We start from the raw sequence: 26,827 nt of genomic DNA, 5'->3' as shown, positions 1-26,827 counted from the left end.
ACCTATAGCAAGGCTTTTGACTCTGTAGATCATGTGAAATGTGTTAAGAACAATGGCAGTACCAGAGCATTTCATTATCCTTCTGAAGAATCTTTATTATGAAAAGAAGTTGCTGTCCGAACAGATCTTGGAGAAACTGAGTATTTCACAATAGGTAAAGGGTTGCGACAAGGATGTATTTTATCTCCGTAGCTGTTTAACTTGTACAGAGAATACATTTTAAAAATGGCAGGGTCTTCAGTTGGAATTAAAATTGGTGGAAGAAATATTAATAATTTGAGGTATGCAGATGTACCACCTTGCTAGCAGAATGCAAAGAAGATTTGGTGGAATTTATTGTGAAAATTAAAGAAGAACGTGCTAAATATGGCCTTAAACTTAACCTCAAAAAGTCAAAAGTTATGGGGACATGTGAACATAATGATTTTGAAGTAGATGGAAAGAAAATGGAAGAAATTAACAATTATGTGCTCCTAGGATTCCGAATTGATCAAGATGGTTATTGCACTGAAGAAGTTAGAAGAAGATTATTACTTGGAAAGAAAGCAATGACGAATTTAAGCAAGATCTTTAAAGATAAAGATATTAGCGTCGCAAAAAAATCAGAATCGTGAAAGCAATTGTATTCCCTCTGATATTGTATGAATGTGAAAGTTGGACCCTGAGAAAGAGTGAAAGAAGGAAGATAGATGCATTTGAATTATGGGTTTGGAGACGCTTACTAAGAATACCATGGATTGCAAAGCAAACCAAATAAATCAGTGATTTATTGGTTTGCAAAAAATAAAGCCAGATTTCTCCCTCAAAGTTATGATCATCAAGCAAAAATTGTCATACTTCGGACATATCATGCGAGCAAATGACAGTCTGGAGAAGATAATGATGCTTGCTAAAGTTGATGGAAGCAGGAGAAGAGGAAGACTAAGAATTAGATGGGTGGATGGAGTTAAAGAAGCAACTAAAAATTCTGAAATATATGGCCAGGGACAGATCTGAATGGAGAATGTATGTTCATAGAATCACCAGGAGTCGAAAACGACTCGATCGAACATAACGACACAACAACAACAACTATAGTTTTACTAATAACCTTTCGTGGGTGGTAACCACTTAAAATAAAATAAATAAAAAAAAAACTTTTCAATTTTCAACATTGTTACTTAAATGTTAAGTTATTGATGTATATGTGGTTGACCATCTCCTTGGGGTGGCGCTGTTTTGTTTTCTGTTATCATACTGGTTAAAATTGACACATTCCAAGTAGAATGTTTGTGATTTAAAGAGCTGTGAATATGTAGAATGTTTTGCTTTCATTAATGAATATAGGGAGGAATTTCGGTTAATATATATTGTTATATATGACTTTTTTCAACTCGCGTTTAAGATAAGCAATACTTGAATAAGGTAAATATTGAAATTACATTAATTAAGAAGATATTTAACTGCTAATCCTTGAAAGTATTTAAAAAAGCAGTGCGAACCGGGTAGTATTACATATTTCTTCTCGATGACTCGTTGTATTTCATAATTAGTATCATATGATGTAGAAAAACATCATATATATATATATATATATGATGATATATGGTGACTCCACAAATTTGAGCATCTTAATCTTAAAACTTGGTTATTTGACAAATTACCAGTTGGTTTGATCTATGATTGGAGAAAGTTTTAAAACTTCACGAAGAACCAAACGCACATCTCTATATGTCAGCCAAGCCAGTAAATGGAAAACATTCTATATTTCCTTGATAAAAGAGAGAGGACACCCACTGGCATCAAGCGGTACCATACATTTGTGTGCCAAACAGGAAAAGATGTGTGTAATGTGAATCAAAAAAAAAAAAATAATAATGATAAATTCATGTGTTCAATTTTCTCTCTCTTTACAATATAACTTTAATATACTTAATAGTAATTTTAACCTCGTTTATCAATAACATTCTGCCTACAGCTGGTGTTTTAGATTCTCGCATATTTTTGTGCTTGGCTTTTAAAAAGCAAATAATACAAAGTAACTGGAATTGAAATTCAGTGCTTCAAAACATCTGAAGGTGAACAACAGATACTTGCATCTCTCTAGTAATAATAAAACTAAATTCAAGTTTATTTATGACAATAAATGTTTATGCAATTATGTTTATAGGAAGAGCAACTGGAAGACTTGCAATAATATGTATACTAATTAGCATTAAGAACATGAAATGGTGGCAATCTGCCATATTATCATCATTATCATCACGTCATTAGAAACTAACTGCTGATGACGGAAGCTAAGAGTGGCTGCTTGTCAGTTTACAAATTTAGGGCCAAAAGGGTTCTTTTTGCTAGCTTTGGAGAATTGAAAAAAAAAAAAAGCATTAAAAGATTTACTAGATTTTAGAAAAATAATGTCTGGTTTTAAGATGCTAGATTTTGACAAATATGACATAATGCATTATATCATTATGTCATATCTGCCTTTCAGGCTTTATGTTCTGTGTAATATTATTGTGAAGAAGTGGAAATTTTCTTCTGCAGGAAATTTCCACTTCTTAGACTTATTTGAAGAGAAAAGTATGAAAAAGAATGGACAAATAGTAGAGGGGTAGGAGGGAGAGGCTGATAGAATTATTGTTATGTGACACCTCTAAGGAGTCCAAGGCCTCATCCAATGAGGGCACTGTACTGTACTGCACGCACCTCACCATCTACACTACTTAATTCTCAACTACACACAATGCCATCTGTCACTCACCTCTACCAACAATAGCATTTTTTGTCTGTAAATTGTGTTGTTCTCATGGCCGATTTGCCTGTATGCAGGATGTTACCCTATTACCTCCATATGATATTGACTAACTCGCCTCCAGAGGATATATAAAGCCCATATAAAGACTTACTGTTTTCATTCATATTTAATTTTAATATAAGTAAACAAAAGCTTACATATGATATCTTCATATAAACGTTTGTTTGCTTATACTAAAATATCTGTAAAAACAAAAATATAATTTATTATCAGTCAAGTATAATATACTATATACACTAGTGAAAATTTAAGTTATTTTATATCCTGAGTATAATAAAAATATGCTATACCATTTCGATTTATATGCTTAATGTAGTCAAATTTGCATCAGTATCTTTCAGTTTTAAGATTCAGCACAGATAAGAAAGGTCAATAAGATCTGAGGAGTGATACTTGATATACTGTAGGCCAATATATAGAATAATATGCAAGTCCTAGGAAGCATGTTATGCATTATTGGATATCTAAGCTGATTTGTAGTGATGTCATCTACTCATTATACAAGTACAGTAATCTACCATTTATCCAACCTTTCAATTATCATAATGGTGAGTTCTGATAATTGAAGGGTTGGATAATTAAAGTATAGTACGCCCATAGATTCGAGACCCTTTGACACTTCTGCACATGTCAACAGAAGGAGAATCCATTCCGATAATAGGGTAATTAATCTGTATTGTGGAATGACTTGTTTATTATTACACGTTGGAAAATTAACTTCTCTTTTATGATCATTATAGTTTTTAAAATGTTAACTATGTTGCTTGTATAACATTTGGAAGATCTTACCTATAAAGCATGTGATTTTGCATGTTGGCGACCAATTCGTACGTCATTCATTTCTTTCTCCCCTTCAGCATGAATCGACTATTCTTGGCAAGTCTCCAAGCGAAGCTCTCTAAAGTGTGGGCATACTATACTACCTTTTGCTCTGTCAGAAGTCAGTTGACATGCAAGGGCCAGTTAATTGAAGGGGTGTTGTTTTAAAGATCAAAGAAATGTTAGATTACTGTAATTGGTCATTTGTAAACTTTTGTTTGTCAGTGTTAAGGTAAAACATGGATAAAAGAAATATGTAATTTTTCAGCACTTGGCTAGAGTGGGTAGAACAAGGAATCATTCCAGAATTGAGTAAGTGTGGCTGTTAAGTGTCAGGACTAAATTTTTCAACTGGAAATGGTGAAAGAGTGGAATGGATTGCCACAATTTTGAGTGCTTTATTTGGTGAATGTGTTCAAGAAGAGATATGATAGGTGTCATGTAGATAGCTAGTGTGGACCTGATGTGGTGAGTTTTTAGACTATGGATATGCCTGTGCATTTTTTTTTATGCAAATCTCACTCATTCAAGATTGTAAAACTTGCATGAGTGAGATTTGCATTAGTTCTGTAGGTCAGAAGATAATCCATCAGCTGTGCTTTCAACATGCAGCTTTTTTTCAAGCATAAGGTCTCCATTAAGCTAAACTGGGTTTCAAAGTTCACTGTCACCTAAACATTAATGAACATCCATGTCATAGTGGGATTTTAACTCATATTGTATAGGTTCAAATGCCACTAGGGCAGTGGTTCTCAAACTGTGAGGCGCAACCCCCAGGGAGGGACACAAATAGCTTGAAAGGAGGGGGTGCAGCATACTTTCCTACAGATAAAAATTAAAACTGCCCAAAACCAGTTTTAAAAATAACAACAAATAAAAATACAGAAAGAAAAACTTTTGATGATACAGGTTTTAATTATCATGAATTTCAAAATAACTAATAATTATTTTCTTCACTCACACTTTTAAAACGCATGTGCCAGAGACAGTGTTGATAGTTCGGCAGCGGTCGCATCCTCTTCCAGGCAGTACTATACATGCACTATACAGCCTACTAAATATTGCTAAAAAACTTATAGTTGCCATTTCTGATATTACACCACATTTTGATAAACTTTGTTCTCAAAAGCAGGCCCATCCATCACATTAGACTTTGACATTTAAATGTCTGATTATTTTTACAGAGAAATATTAAATACTTATTAGTTAAATATTGCTTCATTTCAATATATATTTTAGTTAATTGCAAATGTTAAAACTAATGTTAAAAGCAAGTGCTAGGCCTAATATTGTGATACTTTAATTATTTTGTGTCAAAAACTGTTAAATAGTATGTAGAAAACACAAAATAAACTGAATTAAAACGTCAAACTTAGTATGACTTCTATTTTGATAAATAAAACTGGCAGGAGGTGGGGGCTGACAGTGTTTTCTCTTGTCAGGTGGGACTCAGAGGTAAAAAGTTTGAGAACCATCACTAGGGCATTAGATAGCAGTAATGTCACCCACTTAGCCAGTCACACTAGCAATTATTAAAAGATTAATATTAAAGTCAATTATATACATTACAGCCTTTATATTTGTGAGACATGCATTTCAAGATTTCTCAGAGATAGCTAAATTTGTGAATAATCAAATCCACTGGTGCAGTATGTCAGTAATCACTAGCAATTCTTTATTATGTAGTATACAGGAAATCTTAAAGGGTAAATTTGCTTGACAGTATCATGTTGGAGGTTTGATGAAATATTTTCAGGCACTAGGAAAGGATTAAAACTAATTTTAATGCTTCCAATATTTTGTCTCAGTCACTGAGATAGCTTCTGGGATTACAAATAACTCTTGTTACGCACACTCAAATACAACACAATACTAAGTGAAACACGTGGGTGACTCTCTAAAGTCCTATCTAGGTGGTGCACGTGGACATTTGTAGGCAGCCTAGGATGTAAAGTGGAATCTCTGATAATTAATGTTTCCCAAATTTTGGGAAGGTTTATGCAACCATATTTATTTAAATTTGGTTGATTTCTAAGTGCCACCACAGATTCTAGACACAGTTTTTCTTTTTTGAATTTATTATGGTGGAGCATGGTGGTTTTTTTTTCCAGGAGATCTGAGGGTTGTATCCAAAACATGGTCTGCAAGGCCAGATTGAACAAAATTACATCTACAATCACAACTATAGTCAATCTGGCCTTGCATACTTGTTGTATTTGAGTGTGCGTTACAAGTTATTTGTAATCCCTGAAGATGTCTTTCCTAGTGCTGTAAATATTCCATTAAACCTCCAACATGATGTCCTCACAGCACTTAAGGTTCAACACATGGGGTCGCTTGAAAGCAATAAGAATAGTTGCCACAAACAGTTTATGTGCAACAGTAAGTTCACCATAGTATATTATATAGCCTATAGTAGCATATACCACGTAATACAGTAAACATAAACTTACTCGAATACAATTGCTTGACATTTTTTGCATTTTTTGGTACGCTGGCTATTCTGCAAATAATGGAAGAGAATTTTCTAACGGAGTGGTATATGATTAATGATGTGAAGTAATTCAGCTGTATTTCATGGAAAATCTTGTCACAGCCAGTCAGGGAAATGGAGCATGAGTAAATCAAGACATTCAAAACATGCCTGCAGTAGCCAACAGAAAATAATAGTTCATGGTCAGAGGGATTTCATTTGATTTGATCAAATAATGGAAACTGAGGCTTACTGTGTGTCACCATTATGAAGCCATGTTTGGCTGTGGAAAAAAAAAGGGTGGACTCATTTTCTTTGCCTAGTGAGGTAGTAAAAAATTTGGAAACAAAGGAAACCTAAAGAAGCATTAGATATGTGAAGATAAAACGGTTTGTAGAACAAAGAAGCAACAGTATGTGAAAATCAAGATGTTGAAGGAACAGATTACAACTTTGAAAAACAGTGACAGAAGTAGTGACTGGTAAAAAATAAATAAAAAAAACAAGAAATTAATCATGTAACTTGTAAAACATGCCGGATGACAACTCCAAGATGTACAGCGTAGATTTGACAAAGTGATTAAGTCGGGCTCTCTGTTCCTGACTTGTTCAGCTGTCGCTTCGAAGAGATCCCTGGGTCCAGTTGTTCCAAGGATGGGGAAAGGATATCCTGCTAGCAGTATTTTGACGATGATAGGAGATTTTTAATGGCGGTGTCTGCCTGTTCGAGAATTTTTGCCGACCTGGTTGGCCGAGTGGTTAGTGTATCTGCTCTCCAGCCAAAAGGGCTGCACATTCAAATCCTGCCGTGGGCATGGATGTTTGTGGAAATGCTAGTGGTTGTGATGATGGGCAGTAGATGGCGTTTGTATAGTCACAGTTAATTGTAGTTGGTGGATTTGAGTGGTGGAGACAGTTGTAGAGTAGGTGCAGGGGCATGCCAGTAGTGTCCACCTGTGTACAGAACTTTAGTTGGTGCCTATCCCCCCCCCCCCTCCAATAAAAAAAATCGCTTTAAAAAAACGTTTTTTTAAAAGTATTTCCTCCTCTTTGGCATCTTTATTATCTTGGCGCCTGTCTGCGTCGCACACATTGCACATATGGGTAGGAGGGCACCCGAGTAGGTGCCCTCCCTCAATGAGTCTTCTTTGGACTCCATGGAGGTCTCAGATAATAATAAAATGCAAAATAAGCTTACATGTGCATTGCATGTGAAGAATTTTATTGAAAAAAATGGAGTATTAGCCAAAATATTTTGTTTAACTGTGGAAGCTAAAAAGCTGAGATTCAACTGAAATAAGTTGCTTCTTGTTGCCAAAGTGGGAAATACTGCACTATGTCAATAAAGGTGGATTGAATAAGGATCAATCTTTGTAATTCTTTATTTGTTGTCATATAACAAATTCTACAAATTTGGAAAGTGATACAGAATTATTCCTGAAGTCTATACTACAAATCAATTTGCTCAAATCATGCAAAAACATCCTCATAAAAAAGCATCCATGCTGTCCATAGGTGATGCTTTTATGAGAAGAAAAGATGCTTCGTGACACAGCCAGCAATTACAACACGAGCTTTTGTTCCTTTTGTATATTGTTCAATGATATATTTCATCTTACAGGGTTTTTTTTTGGAAAGTTTTCAATTTAGTAATATGACTAAATTACCTTTTTTTGTTAAAATACTCTTCAGTTTTTGTTATTCTGTTATAATGCTGTTCAGTTTAACAATGAAATGGCATAATTTGTGTTAGAAGTGAACTCCAGCTCTAGCCACTTTTAGTTGGCTAACATTGAATTTATTCAGCTGATGTTAGAAATGAGTTTTAATAATCGACTTGAACCTTGAGCTGCTAATGTTGACAGAAGGCAATTTCATTGTTTAGCTGTAACACACACACACAATACTATCTACACAGATTCCATATCCTGGAATTGCCATCATGCCCTTGTTGTCTGCGCCTTCAACAGACTGTCAATCACTTACTTGACAACTGTCAGCTACAGGACTCCATTTGAATACCCCTAATACAACACGGCATCACTCCGGAGACAAGAGGCCAGTGTCAAAATAGAAACTTATCCAAGAGTATTACTCAAAATTATTTAATTTTGCCAATAAGATCAACTTCCAGTCATTGTAATATAACATAAATTACTGATATTGTGTGAAGAATACATACATATAAATGTAAATATGAATATTGATGCAAAAATATGAATGAATATAAATATTAATCAGTACTCAGAATATATAACATGTAATATAAATGCATTGCATGCAATGGAGCATGTAGGAAGAGAAAATAAATTACCTCCTGGTAGGGTTACTATTGGGAGAAAAAACATACATACAAATGCAAACTGCTCTTTGAAAGATGAAATATTCCCATTATTATTATCAGGTGTGTATAGGTCACACTCACACAAATACATCAAGCAATCAAGTATGCTTTACTGCTATTGGTAGTTTCTACAACACTATGTTATATTTTTTGTTTGCCTATCCTCATAGATCTGTTAACAGCATAGTCACTTGTCTCTGAATCTTCTCTACTATCTCCTGGTCGTGAAGAAACTCGGGTGACCAGATCTGTGCATAGTAGTCGAGATAAGTTTGAACCATAACCTTATAAAAGAGGGATAATAACTTCCCTATCTTTACTTGTTAGCATGTTTTTCAACATCCAAGTAATCGTTCGAGCCATTTTATCAACTTTTGGTAATACGTTCCAAGACCCCCTAGTGGATACTTGAAACTGTGGATATAGTACCAAACCCTAATATATACTATTTTTTCCCATACATACATACCTATGATAAAATTTAATTTATAAATTAGGCTCAGTAAGAGATTAACAACAATAACTAATGATATAATAGAATAATTATTATGGAATCTTAGCATACTTCAGTATATGATTTTTTTTTTTTCCTTATGAAATCGAAACTTTCACTTAAAGGAAGCACTTTACAGTTTCTCTTTGGCATATCTAAATTGCCCACATTGCTAATCTTGCGATTCAGGGCAATTATTAAATAAAATAAGTAACCCTTATTTTATTTAATAAATTTAATTTAGTACAACCCTGTGGTACCATGACAGTTGATCTGATAACTGAGATGGCTACTAAGTGACTAACAGGTGGATAGCATATACCGTACAGCATGGATACACTGGACAAAGGGTAATTCACATTCCAAGGGATGGCACGAGATTTCATCACACTACTCAGAACAGCGCACAATTTAAAACTTATAAATTGTTTATTTCTGGAATTTTCTATTTAAGATTTTTGGACCAGAGTTTACTGCGGGTAAATGCAACCATGGAAAGTGAACCCAAGATAAGGGGGGGGGACTACTGTATAACCGCTGAACTTTAATTCTCTGTCTGCCATTATCCCAAAAGCCCTGGCGTCATCAATTTCCTGTAATCCAATACCGTCAGTATGATACATCATATGCAACCTTTTCAACCTGAAGTGCATAACTTTATATTTTGCAGCATTAAATTGACAATACTTAGCCTTTGCCCGCAATGCCAATTTATTTAAATCATCCTGCAGGAATATCTACATCACCTTTATCTACTATTGCTCTCTCTAGTTTTGCATCAACAGCAAACAACTGAATATCCCCTCTTAAATCTTTCTCTATATCATTGATATACAAATTAAAGAGTAGTGGTCACCCTCATTCTCCTAGATTCCACACCATTACTCTTTGGTGTCTGTCTGTCTGTCAGCCATTCCTCATCCATATTACTAGTTTCATATCCATTTCCATTTGCTCCAACTTTTATAATAGTTTTCCATGTGATATTCTGTCAAACGGCTTTGCAAAATCTGGCAATATTATGGCATAGCCATTTCCTTTATCCAGTTCCAATGTCAGTTTATTATAAAATAGTGAATAAATTACTAAGATCTAGGACCTTTTACAAAGCTGTGCTGCCTACTATAGAGTATCACATTCCTATCACCCAATGTTGGATTTTACCTTTAGCCAACTTTTCCAACCCTGATATATTAATTGGTCTGTAGTTTGCTACCTATGTCTTGGAGCCACCTTTATGCAGTGGAACTATCTTATCCTCTTTCCACTCCCCTGGAACTCTACCAGAGCTGAGACTTAGATTGAACAACTTCATCAGAGGCAGTGCCAATTTTCTTGCACATTCATGCAGTGCATAGGCTGACATGCCATCCGGTCCTGCTGCTGTGTTTGCATTTATATTTTTTAATATGTGGAACACCTGCTCTTCATTTACCTCAATTTTGATATGCATCTCTGTCACATCAGCAGCTGAAAAATCTCCACCTGGATCATACACCTTTGCAAAATGATCTCTCAGCAACTGAACTGTTTGTGGGAAGTTTTCAGTATTGAGACCACATTATGATGTAAATAAAGAGTTTAATAAAAATAAGCAATTAAAACCCGACAAGTTTCGTAAGGCATACGACTTACATCATCAGGGGATGCTGGTACAAAAATGTTTTACACACCAAAAAACTATGAACAATTAATTACACACATTAGATGTTATGATAACTTCACAGCTGTTACATACAAATGAGAAACCAGAATAAAAACAGTAAATTCCTGTATGCATGTTGGAACATTGCTAGTTGTTGCTGTCAAATTCTGTGGCATCATGTGTCATATCCTAGATCCATGTCAGTTAAATTTTTCATGAAAGCAGACCATACTTGTCATAAGATTAAGCCTTGATTTTTATTGCATTGTGTAGGGATCCTAAGCATTTATAAGGCCTCTTTAAACTTTCTTGTAAAACAGTTATGATCAATATATGACATTTTTGTTTATTGTCAGAGTACTTGATGGTCTGTAGTAGTTGCATGTGATGCCAAGCCTCATTTATGCTGTCTTCTTTTTTCAATGTCTTTTACGTGTTCAGACATGCAGATCTCTCCTGATCTTCCTGTCTGACATAACAAATACCACAAAAGCAATGAATCTCATAAACCCCTGTTTTTTCATGGGATTATATGGAGGTTTTGGTGGATGTAAGAATCTTGAGATTTTTCGTAAAGGTAAAAAATCCACTTTTACATTGCACTTTTGGAGCAACATAGCCACCTTGTCTGTGACATTCTCGAAGTAAGGCAGCATGATTGCATTCTGGAAATCTTGTTTAAGATTTCTTGTTCAAAAACTTCCCACAGAACAGCTAAACCACAGCAACTTGCATTTTCAATTGAACTATTTCTTTTGCCTCTGTCACCTTCCTATCATAAGTATTGTTTAAAGTCATCCAACCTTAGCCATTTTACCTCTTGCTACACAACAGAAAAACTCTTTTGGGTTTATTTTGCTCTGTCTAGCTAATTTTTTCTCATACTCTGATTTGGTCTTTCTTACTTCTTGCTTGCACTTTGTACTGCTCATGAATATGCTGATCGTTTTTCTTTATATTCTTATATTCCTCTCACAATTTTTTTTTTTTTTTTTGCAGTTGTTGCTTTATATCTCTACTCATCCACTTAATACCCACTTGATGTATCCTTCTGATATGCAGTCTGATACTGCTTCTCTCAAACAATCTCTGACCACTTCCCATGCACTACTTCCTTTCTTTCTTTATAGCTTCTCAAACCCAGCTTTATAATTCAACATAAACCTATTCTTGCCAGAGAATTCCACATGTTTAGCAACTTCCCAAAACAAGGCAGAGTGTCTACTTTGGTTATGAATATATCTTCTGATGCTATTATCAGGTCCAACACTCTCAAACCCCTTGTCCCCTCTGCAACCTGTTGTTTCATGTAATTATTATTATTATTAAGAGAGACCTCCAAGAAGTCAGGGACTCATCAAGGGAGGACACATATTACACACACCAGCTTCATACTAGTTCTTAAATTCATTCTTGCACACACAACTACTAATGGCAATTCACTCCAATCACTCACCACCCTATGAGTGAAAATTCTACATCTCACCCCATTCTTAGTGACCTTCATTCTCATCTTCCAAGGATTTCCCTCTTGCCCTTTCCCCACCTGCCATAAAATAAAAAATTCCATCAACTGAATCCTGTATGACCCTTTCAGAAGTTTAAGTGTCAATCATATCAACCCTCTTTCTCCTCTTTGCTAGTGTCTGCAGTCTACAAATTCTCAGTCTGTCCTCATAATTAGTATTCCAAAATCATTTTTAACATACTCCTTTGCACTCTCTCTCTCTCTCTCTCCACTGCATCAGAATCTCAACGGAAACCAGATCAGACCTGCACACAGTAATCCTAGTGAGGTCTTATCAAGCATTGCAATTATTCTCTAAGTTGTATTTGCAATCTTTGCTACATGGCCCCTGAACTTCAACTTCCTATCTACTAACACTCCAAGATTCCTAGCCTGATCAGTTTCTCCTAGCATAATCCCACCAATATAATAGAACATTGGATAGCTAATCACACCAAAGTGCATGAATTGACATCCATTTTCCCATGCCCACAATTCCAGCCTATTCATATCATTCTGTAAGTACTACATATCAGCCACATTCCTGATTCTCATAGCTATCTTTGTATCATCAGCAAATAGCAGTATGTTGCCTGTCAAATCCTTCCTGGTGTCATTAATGTACAGACTGAATAACAATGAATCAAGGACTGATCCTTGTGGTACACCACTGGTTACCTTAAATCTTGCATTCACATCAGCTGTATACCACTTTTTGGTATGTGTCATTCAGCCATCCTCTTATCCATGCTAATTTTTTATAATCCAAACCAAAAGCCATGGTGTATCTTTTCCCTTTATCTAGCTCAATGGTAACATTGTTATAGAATGTGAGCATGTTGCTAAAACATGATCTTCCCTTAGTAAACCCATGCTGTTCATTGCAGAGTGTTGTTTCTCTGCCACTCCATTTCTGTATGCCAGCCCTAACCAACTTTTCCAAAATCTTCACATCTCCAGAGATACTGATAAGTCAATAGTTGGATATATCAGTCTTTGCACCACCCTTGTGCAATAGGATAATCATGGATTCTTTCCATTTCTATGGAATCATCCCTGTTCTGAGACTTAAATTATATAGCCTGGTCAAGGGATAGCCAGTTCAGCTGAACACTCTTTTAGCACTCTTGCTGATATCCCATTAGTTCCTATTGCTGAATTCTTATTCTGTTTGTGCAACAGGCTCTAATACTTTCTCTTCATAAACCTGAGTTTCTTCATCCAGGATAGTTTTTAGCAAAATGAGTACTCATTAGTTGAACAACCTCTTCTCCACTTGTCATCCTCACACCATCCATACATCTGCATTCACTAGAGTTATTCTTTCATATGCATCATTTCTTTTACTTGCAGCATATGGATAGTAGAATTCTTTGGGGTTCTTTAGCTTGCAGAGCCAGTTTCTTTTTCTAACAGCACATTATCCTTTTCTTACGAATCTTTCTTGATAAGATTACGCATCCATTTGATTCCTGCCCTATTTCTTCTTCGAACTCTCAGGACACATTGTGATATTGCATCATTTAAATATTTTTTGAATGTTTCTCATGTACTCTTGATATTCTTCCCATCCAGCAACTAATACCATTGTGCTGAATTTAGTACACTCCTCAATTGGTCATAATTTCCTGCTTTGTAGTTCAACATGGAACTTTTTCTGAATGGAACATTCATAAACTTAGTTGCTTCCCAAGTGAGTACCACATTGTCACTATTGCCAACCTAAGGTAGAATAGTTACATCTTTAACTGAAACACCCTAACACTATAATCAAATCTAACATTCTTTGACCTTGAGTTCCTTCTGTCACATGCTGCATGAGGAAGTTGTCTCATAATAGCTCAGTAAATTCAGTTTCACTCTTCTCGAGAGATGTTACTACTACCCAATCAATGTTTGGATAATTAAAGTCTCCATTATGATTATTCTTTTCACACCCATGGTCTTTATTTAGTGATGCATTTTTTCACCACTAGCAACCAACCCACGAAGTCAGTAGCAAGTTAGATCTCCTTAGATTCTACTTCACACCAGATGGCTTCAAACCCACTGTCACACAAAAAACTGTTACCAGTATTACAATCATAGGTCTCAACACTAACTGGATTCAAGTCATCCAATCATTAGCAACACACCTCCTCTCCTGCCTATCCTTCCTAAAAATACTGTACCCTTTATGCTCAATACCAGTTAGTATGTCTGATTCTAATAGCCAGGTCTCACTAATGCCTACAGTATGAGGTCCTAATATATTAACCAAGGCAACAAACTCTACTCCTTTCTTTCTGATACTCCTAGCATTTATATACAGGCATAATAAGTTACCTGCATGTTCTTTTGTATACTCTTGTCTCTAGTCTCCATGACATAGTTGGACAACTTGCAGATCTCTGCTCTTCTCTAGTACCTTATATATGCATTCATCTTTGCACACATTCGATGGGTCCAAACCGAATGAACAAAAAGTCAAAATCTTTTTCTCCTTGTAATTATTTCCATAATAATGCACATTCCCGTCATTAACATAGTTACATAACATTGTTGCTCTTACACACACATTCTCACCTTATAATTTCTTTCCTTATAATTTAGTTTCCCTGACTCTCTGTGTTAAGTCTCATACCAGTTATTAGTTTTTCAAGACTCCTGATACCAAATACATTCAAGTGTAGTCTGTTCCTCTTTTACAATCCAGTCTTCCCTCAAACTCATTCTACACATCCAAAACTCACTGTTCTTTCTACACAGCCTACACATAGAATCTTTTGCCATCATAACTCTTCTTAATTCATTTTTATCATATCAAAGTAATATACTTATGATTGTCACTTTCTCATTCTTCTCGCTCACTTCTTCCAACAACCCTTTCATACTGAACTTATCACTAGTATCTTGCCAGTCTCCCCCCCCCTTTTCCTCCCTTAAGTTATTTTTTGTAAAGTGATTTGACTTCAGACAAACCTAAGAAAAGTGTATTCTTAATACATTTTTAGATAGTTCATTTTCTTCATGCCAACCAGAATAAGATATTGAATGAAAGATCATTTAACATAATTCATCTTTTATTGAAGGTTAATCATCTACAGTTGATCTTTTCCCTACCATTTTCAAGAATGAGGACTATGATTTTAAGTATCAGCCTATAAATGGAAGGTAATTATCATAATTTCTTGTACATTTTTGAGTTTTCACCAAAAGATGGCAAATAGTTGGTACTAGATCTTTGTTCAATCTTTGTTCACTTTAGGATTGAAGATCATGAACTTGCTTTATTTCAAGATATTATTTCAGTTATGTTCTATTTGTTTTTAATCATCACCACCACATACATACTCATCTGGTCAACTGAGTTATATAAAGATACCTTTCATGTAAATATTGTATTTTCCAGTAGATCATGCAAAATGTTACGCGTGTGTGTGTGTGTAAATATTGAAATCATATATAAATAAAATAGAAATTTGAAATCTAGAAAAAAATTATTGTTTTAATATAGATATTTGTATAGTATTATATTAATATGGTGGGGGGGTAGATGTCAATAAGTTATTTTTTTGGTGTCATTACGACACTTATGATCTTATGATTACATTTTCTTTACAGATTATCTCAGCTTTCATATTTGAAGGTCTTGAAAAGTGTTATATACAACAGCAAATTTCAAACAGCTTTATTATAGTGTTTCATTTCAAAAACAGAGGAAATATATATTGAACAGAAAACATATCTCACATGAAAAAGAAAAGCTGAATTAAAAGGTTTTAGTTTTCGGCAACTGTATTCTATACTTTCAAGTACATGTTGAAATTAATAATGCAATCACTGAATAGTTCAAAATTATAGATATTATTTCTGGGAAAATTCCCATGTTACTCCTCTTAAAAACTATTGTTTTTACGACTATTTCGTCTGCTTTCATTTAGGAGTGCCCCTTTTTTGTGTCATTGGCTTTCTACTCAAAAATTCTTAGGGCATTATTGATGTATTATAGAGACAAATATATGCAGAATAATAGAGGAAGATTTTTCGGACATACCTTGCTTGGATGTTGTTGGCTGTCTTCTTTCTGCATTGTGCATACTTCTGCTGTTAGAGGAATGGGATTTGGGGGGAAAAGTGGGGGGGGGGTTGAGGCAATGTGTGAGAATTAATTTGAAAAAACCTGGGTTTTTTATATAATATATATATATATATATATATATATATATATAATATTATTAAGGTTGGGCAGAGCTCTTTTTTTTTGGAGAGGAAAGAGATGGAAAAAGGGGGATGAAAATAGAAAAAATCCCCCCCGACGCATTTTCCGATTAACCCTTCCTCAAAAAAAAAATTTCTGTTTTCTGTCCCCTTTTTCCATCTCTTCCCCTCCAAAAAAGTGCTCTGACTACCCTTAATAAATATATATATATATATTATATAAAAAAACCTGTTTTTTTTTTTTCCAAATTAATTCTCCCACATTGCCCAAACCCCCCCACCCCCCACCCCACACACACACGTTTTTCAAAAAAACTCCTTCCTTTAACAGCTTAACAGCAGAAGTATGCACATCGCAGAAAGAAGGCATCCACCAACATCCATCAACAACAATAATAGAAGACATGAAATGTCTCCTTCTATTATTCTGCATATATTTGTCTCTATAATACATCAGTAATGCCCTAAGAATTTTTGAGTAGAAAGCCAGTGATGCAAAAAAAGAGACACTCCTAAATGAAAGCAGGCAAAATAGCCATTCAAAATTACTCTGTATCATTTCTAACACTAAATTTGACTTCTAACATTCTTATTATTAACACCAGACCTCCATGGAGTCAAAAGACTCATCACAGGAAGCAAACACTGTTACACAAAAAAATCCATCAAACCTTGTTTTAAACTCCTTCAGTCTATCTGCATTCACCCCAATGTCAGGCAATACATTCTGCTCACCAACCACTCCATGCAAAGAACTTGCTCCTTATGCCCCCTGCTCATACCCTCTTTATACAGCTTCCAGGTATGTCCCCTTGTTCTAACCCCTTTTCTCATTCTACAAAATTTCTTCCACATGAACCTGGTAACAATCCTTTACAAACTTAAATATCTCAATCATATCCCTCTCTTCCTTATATTCACAAAGCTTTGCAAACTTTATTCTTTCAATCTTTTCTTCAAAACCATGACCAGTTATGACCTTACCATGTTGGGATCCTTCCCAACATATCCTCATCACCATGAAAACCAGGAGATCAAACTGTGTACAATAATCCTGATCGAAGCTTTATATAATGGAACCAGAACCTCTTTATTTCTACAAGTTAAGGTCCCTCCACATCGTTGCCATAATCTGATGTAATGTCTTCGCAACTTGTGCAGTGTGATCTCTGAACTTCAGATCCTTGTCCTTCACCACCACCACATCAAAGTCTCTTATCTCTTCGACTTCCTTCAAAATTTCTCTACCAAATGTATACTTTGCATCCCATTGTTGCCTACCAAATTTCAGAACCTTGTACTTCACAACACTGAATTGACAGTTCTATACTGTTACCCACTCATACAATCTATTCAAGTTTTCCTATAAGTAACATCTTGATTCCTCATCACGCTCCCCTTTTGCATCATCTGCAAACAGTTGTAAATCACCAGTTAAAATTATTCCAGTATCAATATGTAAATTATATAACAATAGTCCCAAAACATTTTCCTGTGGCACACCACTAGTGACTTTCATCTTTTTGAGATAGTGTTCCACCATACACAACTTGCTGATACCTATCTGATAGTCATTCACCTATCCAACTCAGTCTCCCATCCAATCCCATCTGCTTCAGTTTAGTTACCAACTTGTAGTGTGGCAATCTATCAAAGGCCTTTGTAAATCTAAGCAAACTACTGTACGTGTCTCCCTTGTCCAATACATTTGTCACCTTGTTATAGTACATAAGCAAGTTGATAAAACACGACCTCCCTTTAACAAGCCCATGCTGACAAGCACAAAGAATACTACTATTATCAACTCACTTTTGTATCATGTCTTACCAACCTCTCCAGTACTTTAACTACTACTCCTAATGTACAGATCAGCCTATAATTTCTTGCCTTAGACTTATCACCACCTTTGTGAAGGGGAACAATTTTGCTTTCCTTCCCTCTTCCACTCCTTTGGAACTTGTACTGCTGCAAGACTTGATAAACAGGTAGGCCAAGGCCAATGTTAATTCCTAGAAACATTCCCTTAAGACACATGGTGATATGTAATCGAGTCCTAAGGGTTAAGTAGGCTGGATGTTTTATTGACATCCAGCCTACTTAACCCTCAGTGTGAAATCAGAAGCTCAAGTGTAGAGAATGAAATGAGAGAAGACTTAACGAGTGAGCAAAAGGTATGTGAGAGGTTAAGTAGGCTGGACTTTTGCAAAATCTAAGTATACTACTGTACATGCATTTCCCTTGTCCAGTACATTCATCACCTTGTTATAGTACATAAACAAGCTGGTAAAACATAACCTCCCTTGAACAAACCCATGCTGACAACTTCAAAGACTACTACTGTATCATATCTCTTACCAACTTTTTTAATACCATAACTACAAGTCTAGATATATAGATCAGCCTATAATTTGCTGCCTTAGACTTATCACCACCTTTGGAACTTGTGCTGTTGCTGAGGATGAAATACCCTGACGAACTGCCCATTGAATACCTCAACTGTCCTCTACAGATGTTAGCAATCTCCTGCTTTCATCCATCAACATCATCTTATCATAATCATTCTTCTTTCTATTTGTCACATATTGAAAAAACTCATGAGAGTTTTCTTAGTCTGATATACTAATTTCTGCACTTCATTGTTCTCACAGAGTCACTCTCCTAGCCTGCTCTTTATACTCTTCATACAATGATTATTACCATCATTCATCTTGTACTGCCTCCAAAGTGCCACCTTCTTCCAGATTACATGCTTAATCCTCTCATTCATCCATTTTACACCTACATTATTCAGTCTTTTGACCTTTGAAATACATTCACACATTGATGCTGTTAAGTATTTCTTTATCAGTTCCCAAGCAGCATTTATTTCCTCAGTGCTCAACTCCTCCTCATGCTATAGTGCTAAGCTGTCTCCTAAGCTTGGAGTGATTACCAGCCTTGTGCTTCCACATATATCCTTTCCTCACAGAAGTGTTCATATGGCTAGCCACAACCGAGGTGATCGCTTAATGACATTCTCACCATCTGTAGGGATGTGTGAAACTCCACTCACAATTACATTCTCTGATGAAATGATCAGATCTAAAACTTTCGATCCTCACCTGTCCTCCTTTACATTCTGTTGAGATAGTTGTCTCTCAAGAACTCAAATTAATTTTCCTTATTCGCAAATGCTATCTCTTCATTCCAATCTATACACCATAATTAAAATCATCCATAGCAATCACCTTCTCTTGTTCACTAACCCAAGTTGCTTATACATTTCTTCATCATCACCCTCCACATTCCTGGCCTATAGCAACATTTAACTAAATATCTCTTCTGTCAACCTCCATCTCACACCACACTGCCTCAAAAGCATTGCCTATTTCCCTCCCTCTTTCATGTCTATCTTACATAGGCATAATTCCCCTTCTATCATTAGCAGGGGAATTATGTTATTCTCACAAATAACTAATAACAAATTTTATCAAAAAATAATATCAGGACAGTACAGTGTTAGTTATGAGGATGGATAAACTGAGGGAATGTGGACTACAAAGTTTTGTAGATAGAAGAAGAATAGGTGATATAATTGAGACATAAACTGTTTGGAAATAGTTACAGGGTTGACATTGGAGAGTTCTTTTGTATGCTGGAACAAGGGGAAGGAGCAAAGATAAGGGGGGGGGCATCCCTGGAAGTGTTCAAGAGGATGGGGAGTGGAGTCTTTGCATGGAGGGTGGTTGAACCAAGGAATGCATTGCCTGAAAGTATTGAGAGCATGAGCAGTGAATGAATGAGTGGTATGATAGAATGTGTTGTCTATGATGACTTTTATGATGAGTCTTGTGATTCCATGGAGGTCCTGAATAATAATTATGATTCATATTTTTACTGTTTACTGAGAATGTGATCATCAAACTATATTGAAAAACTGCATTTTTCTAAGAAACATGTCTAATTACTTTTGTAGCATCAGTTAAAACTTTAGTGAAATTTACTCCGATTTCATTAGGAATATTGTACAGAGAGCTAAATCAGAGTATGTAAAGAAATTGGATGTGCAGGCTATAGGCCATCCAAAAGAATTTTATTCTTATGCAGTAAATAAAAGGAAGAATGCTGAATGCATTTTGTACCCTTGTCAGAAGCTGAAGAGATTGTTCAATTAATGAATGCTCACTTTTCTAAGATATTTTAGTGAGGTGTTTTAACATTGTACACAGTGCTGTAACGATGTATTTAACAGAGATGCATAATAATGAGGTTCAAGAGTTGTTGTACAACTTGGATAAGAATTTGGCAACAGAGACAAATAGACATCAGCACATACACTAAAGGGAATGTTCAGCCAAATTGGCTAGGCCCTTCAAATGTTCGTGTGACTGGAGTCTCAGCTCAGCTCAGTAGAGATACCACAGGAATGAAAAGATATAATGATTCCATTTCACAAGGATGGTGTGAAAACTAGTGTGTACTGACTTATCAGTATCTCTAGACTGGTGATGGAAAGTTAAGAGAAATTGGTAAGAACTCATATATAGAAATGGAGTGACAGATAAGCTATACTTTGCAAGAAACCATAGGTTTACTAAAGGGAGATCACATTTAAGCAATTTACTCATATTTTATGTTGCTACTAAGCTGACTGTTGGATTTTGCTAAGGCATTTGGTAGAGTACCACATGAAAGGCTGATGCATAAAATGGAGAATATGGGATTAGATTATAAACTATTGACTTGGATAAATGGGTGGCCAATGTCTGTCTCTGTTGCCGAATTCTTATCCAGGTTGTACAACATCTCTTGAACCTCATTATCATGCATCTCTATGTTAAATACACCTCGTTACAGCACTGTGCACAATATTAAAAACCTCGCTGGACAGGTATTAGAAAGTGATATAAGGGAAGTGAATCTACCAGATTTACAGTGACCAGTGGTGCATCCCAGGGATCACTTCTTGGACCATTGTTCAATCTGTACATTAATGATAAGGGTTAACAGTAAGGATATGTAATTGTTTGCAAATAGGCTAGGCAGGACAATAAGGAATGCTACTGATATCCAGCACTTACAGAATTTGAGTATACCGGAAATATGGGCAAATTATAGTGGCTGTCAATTCAATGTTAGCAAGTGAAAAGCTATGCACTTTGGGATGATGAGATTGCCAATACCATATTTTATTATTATCGTCATCATCAGAGCTCCATGGAATCAAGAGGCTCATCAAGGAAGAATCCAGTTTCACGTCTCATCATACCGTGACCAATGCATTTACTGTGTTTGCACTCACTACATTTTTAGGCAATGTCATTCCAATCATCCACTACTCTCCAGCCAGAACAACTACGCCTCATGCCCTTGTTCACACCTTCCTTATACATCTTCTATGGATGGCCTATCCACTAGGCTCTGCAGTTTGCATTCTTTCATTCTGTTCTCATACCCAACATTACAGCTACGTGAAAACGACTTCGTCATTTCTGAACCCTTTCCAACAACTCATCATCCTTTTGAAAAACAGGTGACCAAATCTGTGCACAGTGATCCATATGTGGTCTGACCAAAACCTTGTACATGTAATCATAAAATCCTTACTTGCACATGTCAGGGTTCTCTACATCAAAATTCACAATTTTAGAAAGATATCCTCATCAGTCTTATACTCTGCATGTGCCATCTTTGCTTTCCAAATTTTAAAACCTTACACTTTGCTACATTGAACTGGCAGCCCACATGTTCGCCCATTCACCTAGTCTATTCAAGTCCTTCTGCAAGACTGCAACATCTGTTCTATTCTATCCTTATAGCTCTCACCAACTTTGCGTCATCTGTATATCGCATTTAAGTCCTTCCCAATACTATTTACATACAAATTAATCAATAACAGCCCAAAAAAGGTCCCCTGGGACACACCACTAGTGACTTTTCTCTTTGGGGGATGTCACTTTCTCTTACACAACTTGCTGATACCTCTCAAACATCAAAACTCTAAGTCATTGCACCCCATCTGCTCTAATCTAATTACCAATTTGTCATGTGGCAATCTGTCATGTTTGTCATGGCAGTCTGTCCAGTGCATTTTGCCACATGTCTGTTATGTGGCAAAACCAAGTCACATAAATTCAGGTTATCTTTGGAAGTGCTTATCTAAGTGTGAAGTGGCCATTTCTAAATGGCCACTTCTCAATGAGTCCTTGGATTGATATTATTCAAAATCAATAAAAGAAGTAAGAAAACTACATTTAGTACTCCATGACTTATTTTTCACGGTATTAACAACACCACAAACACTTTTAACAACAAAGATGTTTTATTAACGTTAATATTTCGCTGATTTTCAAATCAGCATCATCAAAGCACAACACACATGTAAAGGCGACAGTGAGTGAGTGAAACAATATAATTGCAAAAGACAAAAGATCTAAAGTCCTATTTTTGGCACCATCTAATGAAAAAAAAAAAAAAAGCAGTTATCCAGGAGTTTTTCTTAGGATAACCGTCTCCCAAATTTTTGGCAAATTAATGCAACCATATTTGTTAAGGTTGGGAGAATTCTTCAAAGCCATTGCTGACTCAAAAAATACTCTTTCAGATCTATAACGACTCCTAAATAGCACATTTGTTTTCCTCCATCTAATCCTGTGTGAAGGAGTGTCCAAGGCGTGGTCTGCCAGTCCCGACTTGCCATAGTAATAGTAGCGAATGTATCTTTCATGTTCTTCCAGGCGGATGTTCACTGATCTTCCTGTTTGCCCATAGTAGGCCAAGTCACAGTCACATGGAACTTCATACACTCCTGGGTGTGCTAAAGGGTGAAGTTTATCCTTTGGTGAGCGGATCAGAGTTGCAAGCTTGACATGAGGTTTGAAGGTGGTGCGAAGGCCATGTTTCAACAATACTTTGGCTATCTTTTCCGATGTACCTCTTATATAGGGAATAGAAATGATCATGTTGTATTCTTGTGTATTAGGAGGGCAGAGTAATGGGCCTATGTAGTATTTTATCTATTTTGTAGGGATTGTAGCCGTTGGCTAAGAATGTATGGCGCAGGTACTGGAGCTCAGTGGTCAGAGCTGTATCGTTAGAACAAATGGCTCTAGCTCTGTGTGTAAGTGTTTTTAAAATGCCATACTGTTGGACTGGATGATGATGTGATTGTTTATTTAGGTATCTTCCTGTGTGTGTAGGCTTTCTGTAAATAGAAAAAGATAGTGATCCATCTGAAAGGTGGGTGACTAATGTGTCAAGAAATGGTAAACAGTTATTTGATTATTTTTCTACTGTGAAGTGAATTTTGGGGTGTTGGTTGTTTAGGTAGGTGACAAAAGCATCCAAAGTGTCTCTTGTCCATGGGGAGAGATGGCAAATACATCATCTACATAGCGCAACCACACTTGTGGCTTGTATGTAGCTGTGGTAAGTACTTTGTTTTCAAAGTGTTCCATGTAAAAATTTGCTAACGGGGTGGAGAGGGGGGAACCCATAGCAGTACCATTAATCTGTTTGTAGAATTTCTCCTCCCATGTAAAGTAACCTGCATTCATGGTAAATTGAAATAATTCAAAAATATCTGAGGGAAATTTAGACTTGATTAAATCAAGAGTGTCTATAAGTGGTACATTGGTAAATAGGGAGGTGACATCGAAAGTAACCATTATGTCTGAATTTTTTAGGATTAGATTTTTAACCAATGTTTTGAAATGGATTGAATTTTTTACAAAAGTAGAGGAGTTGCCAGTAAGAGGGGCCCCATAGTGGATAGCATAGATAGTCCCACATATAAACTGGCCCGGCATTTAGCTAAGTCGCTTGCCCCTCTTACTGCAACTCCTCTACTTTTGTAAAAAAATTCAATCCATTTCAAAACATTGGTTAAAAATCTAATCCTAAAAAATTCAGACATAACGGTTAGTTTCGATGTCACCTCCCTATTTACCAATGTACCACTTATAGACACTCTTGATTTAATCAAGTCTAAATTTCCCCCAGATATTTTTGAATTATTTCAATTTACCATGAATGCAGGTTACTTTACATGAGAGGGGAAATTCTACAAACAGATTAATGGTACTGCTATGGGTTCCCCCCTCTCCCCACCGTTAGCAAATTTTTACATGGAACACTTTGAAAACAAAGTACTTACCACAGCTACATACAAGCCACAAGTGTGGTTGCACTAGGTAGATGATGTATTTGCCATCTGGCCCCATGGACAAGACACTTTGGATGCTTTTGTCACCTACCTAAACAGCCAACACCCCAAAATTCACTTCACAGTAGAAAAAGAATCAAATAACTGTTTACCATTTCTTGACACATTAGTCACCCGCCTTTCAGATGGATCACAATCTTTTTCTATTTACAGAAAACCTACACACACAGGAAGATATCTACATAAACAATCACATCATCATCCAGTCCAACAGTACGGCATTTTAAAAACACTTACACACAGAGCCAGAGCCATTTGTTCTAACGATACAGCTCTGACCACTGAGCTCCAGTACCTGCGCCATACATTCTTAGCCAATGGCTACAATCCCTACAAAATGGATAAAATACTAGATAGGCCCATTACTCTGCCCTCCTAATACACAAGAATACAACATGACCATTTCTATTCCCTATATAAGAGGTACATCGGAAAAGATAGCCAAAGTATTGTTGAAACATGGCCTTCGCACCACCTTCAAACCTCATGTCAAGCTTGCAACTCTGATCCGCTCACGAAAGGATAAACTTCACCCTTTAGCACACCCAGGAGTGTATGAAGTTCCATGTGACTGTGACTTGGCCTACTATGGGCAAACAGGAAGATCAGTGAACATCCGCCTGGAAGAACATGAAAGATACATTCGCTACTATTACTATGGCAAGTCGGGACTGGCAGACCACGCCTTGGACACTCCTTCACACAAGATTAGATGGAGGAAAACAAATGTGCTATTTAGGAGTCGTTATAGATCTGAAAGAGTATTTTTTGAGTCAGCAATGGCTTTGAAGAATTCTCCCAACCTTAACAAATATGGTTGCATTAATTTGCCAAAAATTTGGGAGACGGTTATCCTAAGAAAAACTCCTGGATAACTGCTTTTTTTTCATTAGAGGGTGCCAAAAATAGGACTTTAGATCTTTTGTCTTTTGCAATTATATTGTTTCACTCACTCACTGTTGCATTTACATGCGTGTTGTGCTCTGATGATTCTGATTTGAAAATCAGCGAAATATTAGCGTTAATAAAACATCTTTGTTGTTAAAAGTGTTTGTGGTATTGTTAATACCGTGAAAAATAAGTCATGAATAACCATCAATGCCTAAGCTTATCTGTCTACATTTAGTAGTATGGTTAATTTTTCCTCATTTTTAAATGAACTGATTTTCAACATGCAACGAGATATTGCAATTTTAATAATCTGAAATAACTTTTAAAACCATCTGCTGTGTATAATATATTTTCTTTTCTTTTGTAGTTACTGACATAAACTAGTCATCTCAACATGCCCTCTTCAAAGAACCTGACAGATATTTTAATGTTTTTTTTCACGATGGCATGGGAATCTCGGATTAGACTTCCAGTGTTGCTTTCAGTTTGCTTCATGGTCCTAGACATTCGAATGCAAGTAGAGATAAATGTGAATATAGGACCCTAATTACCATTCATAGTGGCTCAAATGGAATTCATGTTTCTTCAGAAGTCCGATGTTGTGAAACAAGTTCTTTATAAACATTGAATAATGTGGATAAGTAATTGACAGATGACTGGTGATGGAGTCTGTGAACGATCAGATATATTTCACTAAAAATGAGATTCTGTAATTGTTGTCTTCTAAAATTTTTAAAGAAAATATATTTTTTTATTTCATTTGATGTTTAAAAAATGATAACTTTTAATAATGTGATTGTGAACTTATTATTCCTTGATCTCTTTGAATTTTCCAAATAATAAATTACCAGTGATCATCTCACATTAGCGTATTTCTTTTCAATATGAACTTAAAAAAAAAAAATTTAAAAAAAACAATGTTCTGCTTTCAAATATATGTAAATAATATATAAATTTATGATTGAAAAACCATGTATATATACATTTTATATGTTCTAACTAAAATTAGTTTCAAACTTACACCTTAATTGACTGAATATAGAAGTATATAATTTCAGAAATTTTTGAATTATTTAAAATTCGTAAAAGAATAGTATAAAAAATGGAATTACTCAAATACAGTAATTACCATTACTGTTAATAAATAAGCTTGTTACCATTTGTTCTTGTTACTTTCACATATTGTAATCAAATCAAAATCACCTATGAAATTCCAGAATCATTTTTTGGATAAAATATGTGATTGATCTCCTATATATTACTATCAAAGTAATTTTATCTCTGGTGTCTTTTGATGAAAGGTGAGTTAGCCGGTCTAATGTGGAGGTAGGGGTTTTTTCACCTGGAAACTTGAGTTTTTTGACTCCCAGAATAGGCAAATCGGCCCCATGAACACACACGGATTACAGTCAGGAATACTTATGACAAAGCCATTGACCTGATACATCAGCTATATATG

At 35.7% G+C, this 26,827-nt stretch overlaps 1 long non-coding RNA gene across 1 annotated transcript; it reads left to right on the top strand.

Moving 5' to 3' along the window:
* Nucleotides 1-1,246: 1,246 nt before the first annotated feature.
* Nucleotides 1,247-26,230, top strand: LOC150097152 (uncharacterized). The gene is made up of 2 exons (XR_016549692.1): nucleotides 1,247-1,404; nucleotides 25,736-26,230. It is a non-coding gene; the product is annotated as an uncharacterized LOC150097152 (long non-coding RNA).
* The last annotated feature ends 597 nt before the right edge of the window (nucleotides 26,231-26,827 follow it).

Source organism: Typopeltis vanoorti, chromosome 17 (genome assembly GCF_054136105.1).
Source record: "Typopeltis vanoorti isolate ZY-2024b chromosome 17, IOZ_Tvanoo_1.0, whole genome shotgun sequence".
Taxonomy (NCBI): domain Eukaryota; kingdom Metazoa; phylum Arthropoda; class Arachnida; order Uropygi; family Thelyphonidae; genus Typopeltis; species Typopeltis vanoorti.
This window is presented reverse-complemented; position numbering and strand designations above follow the sequence as displayed.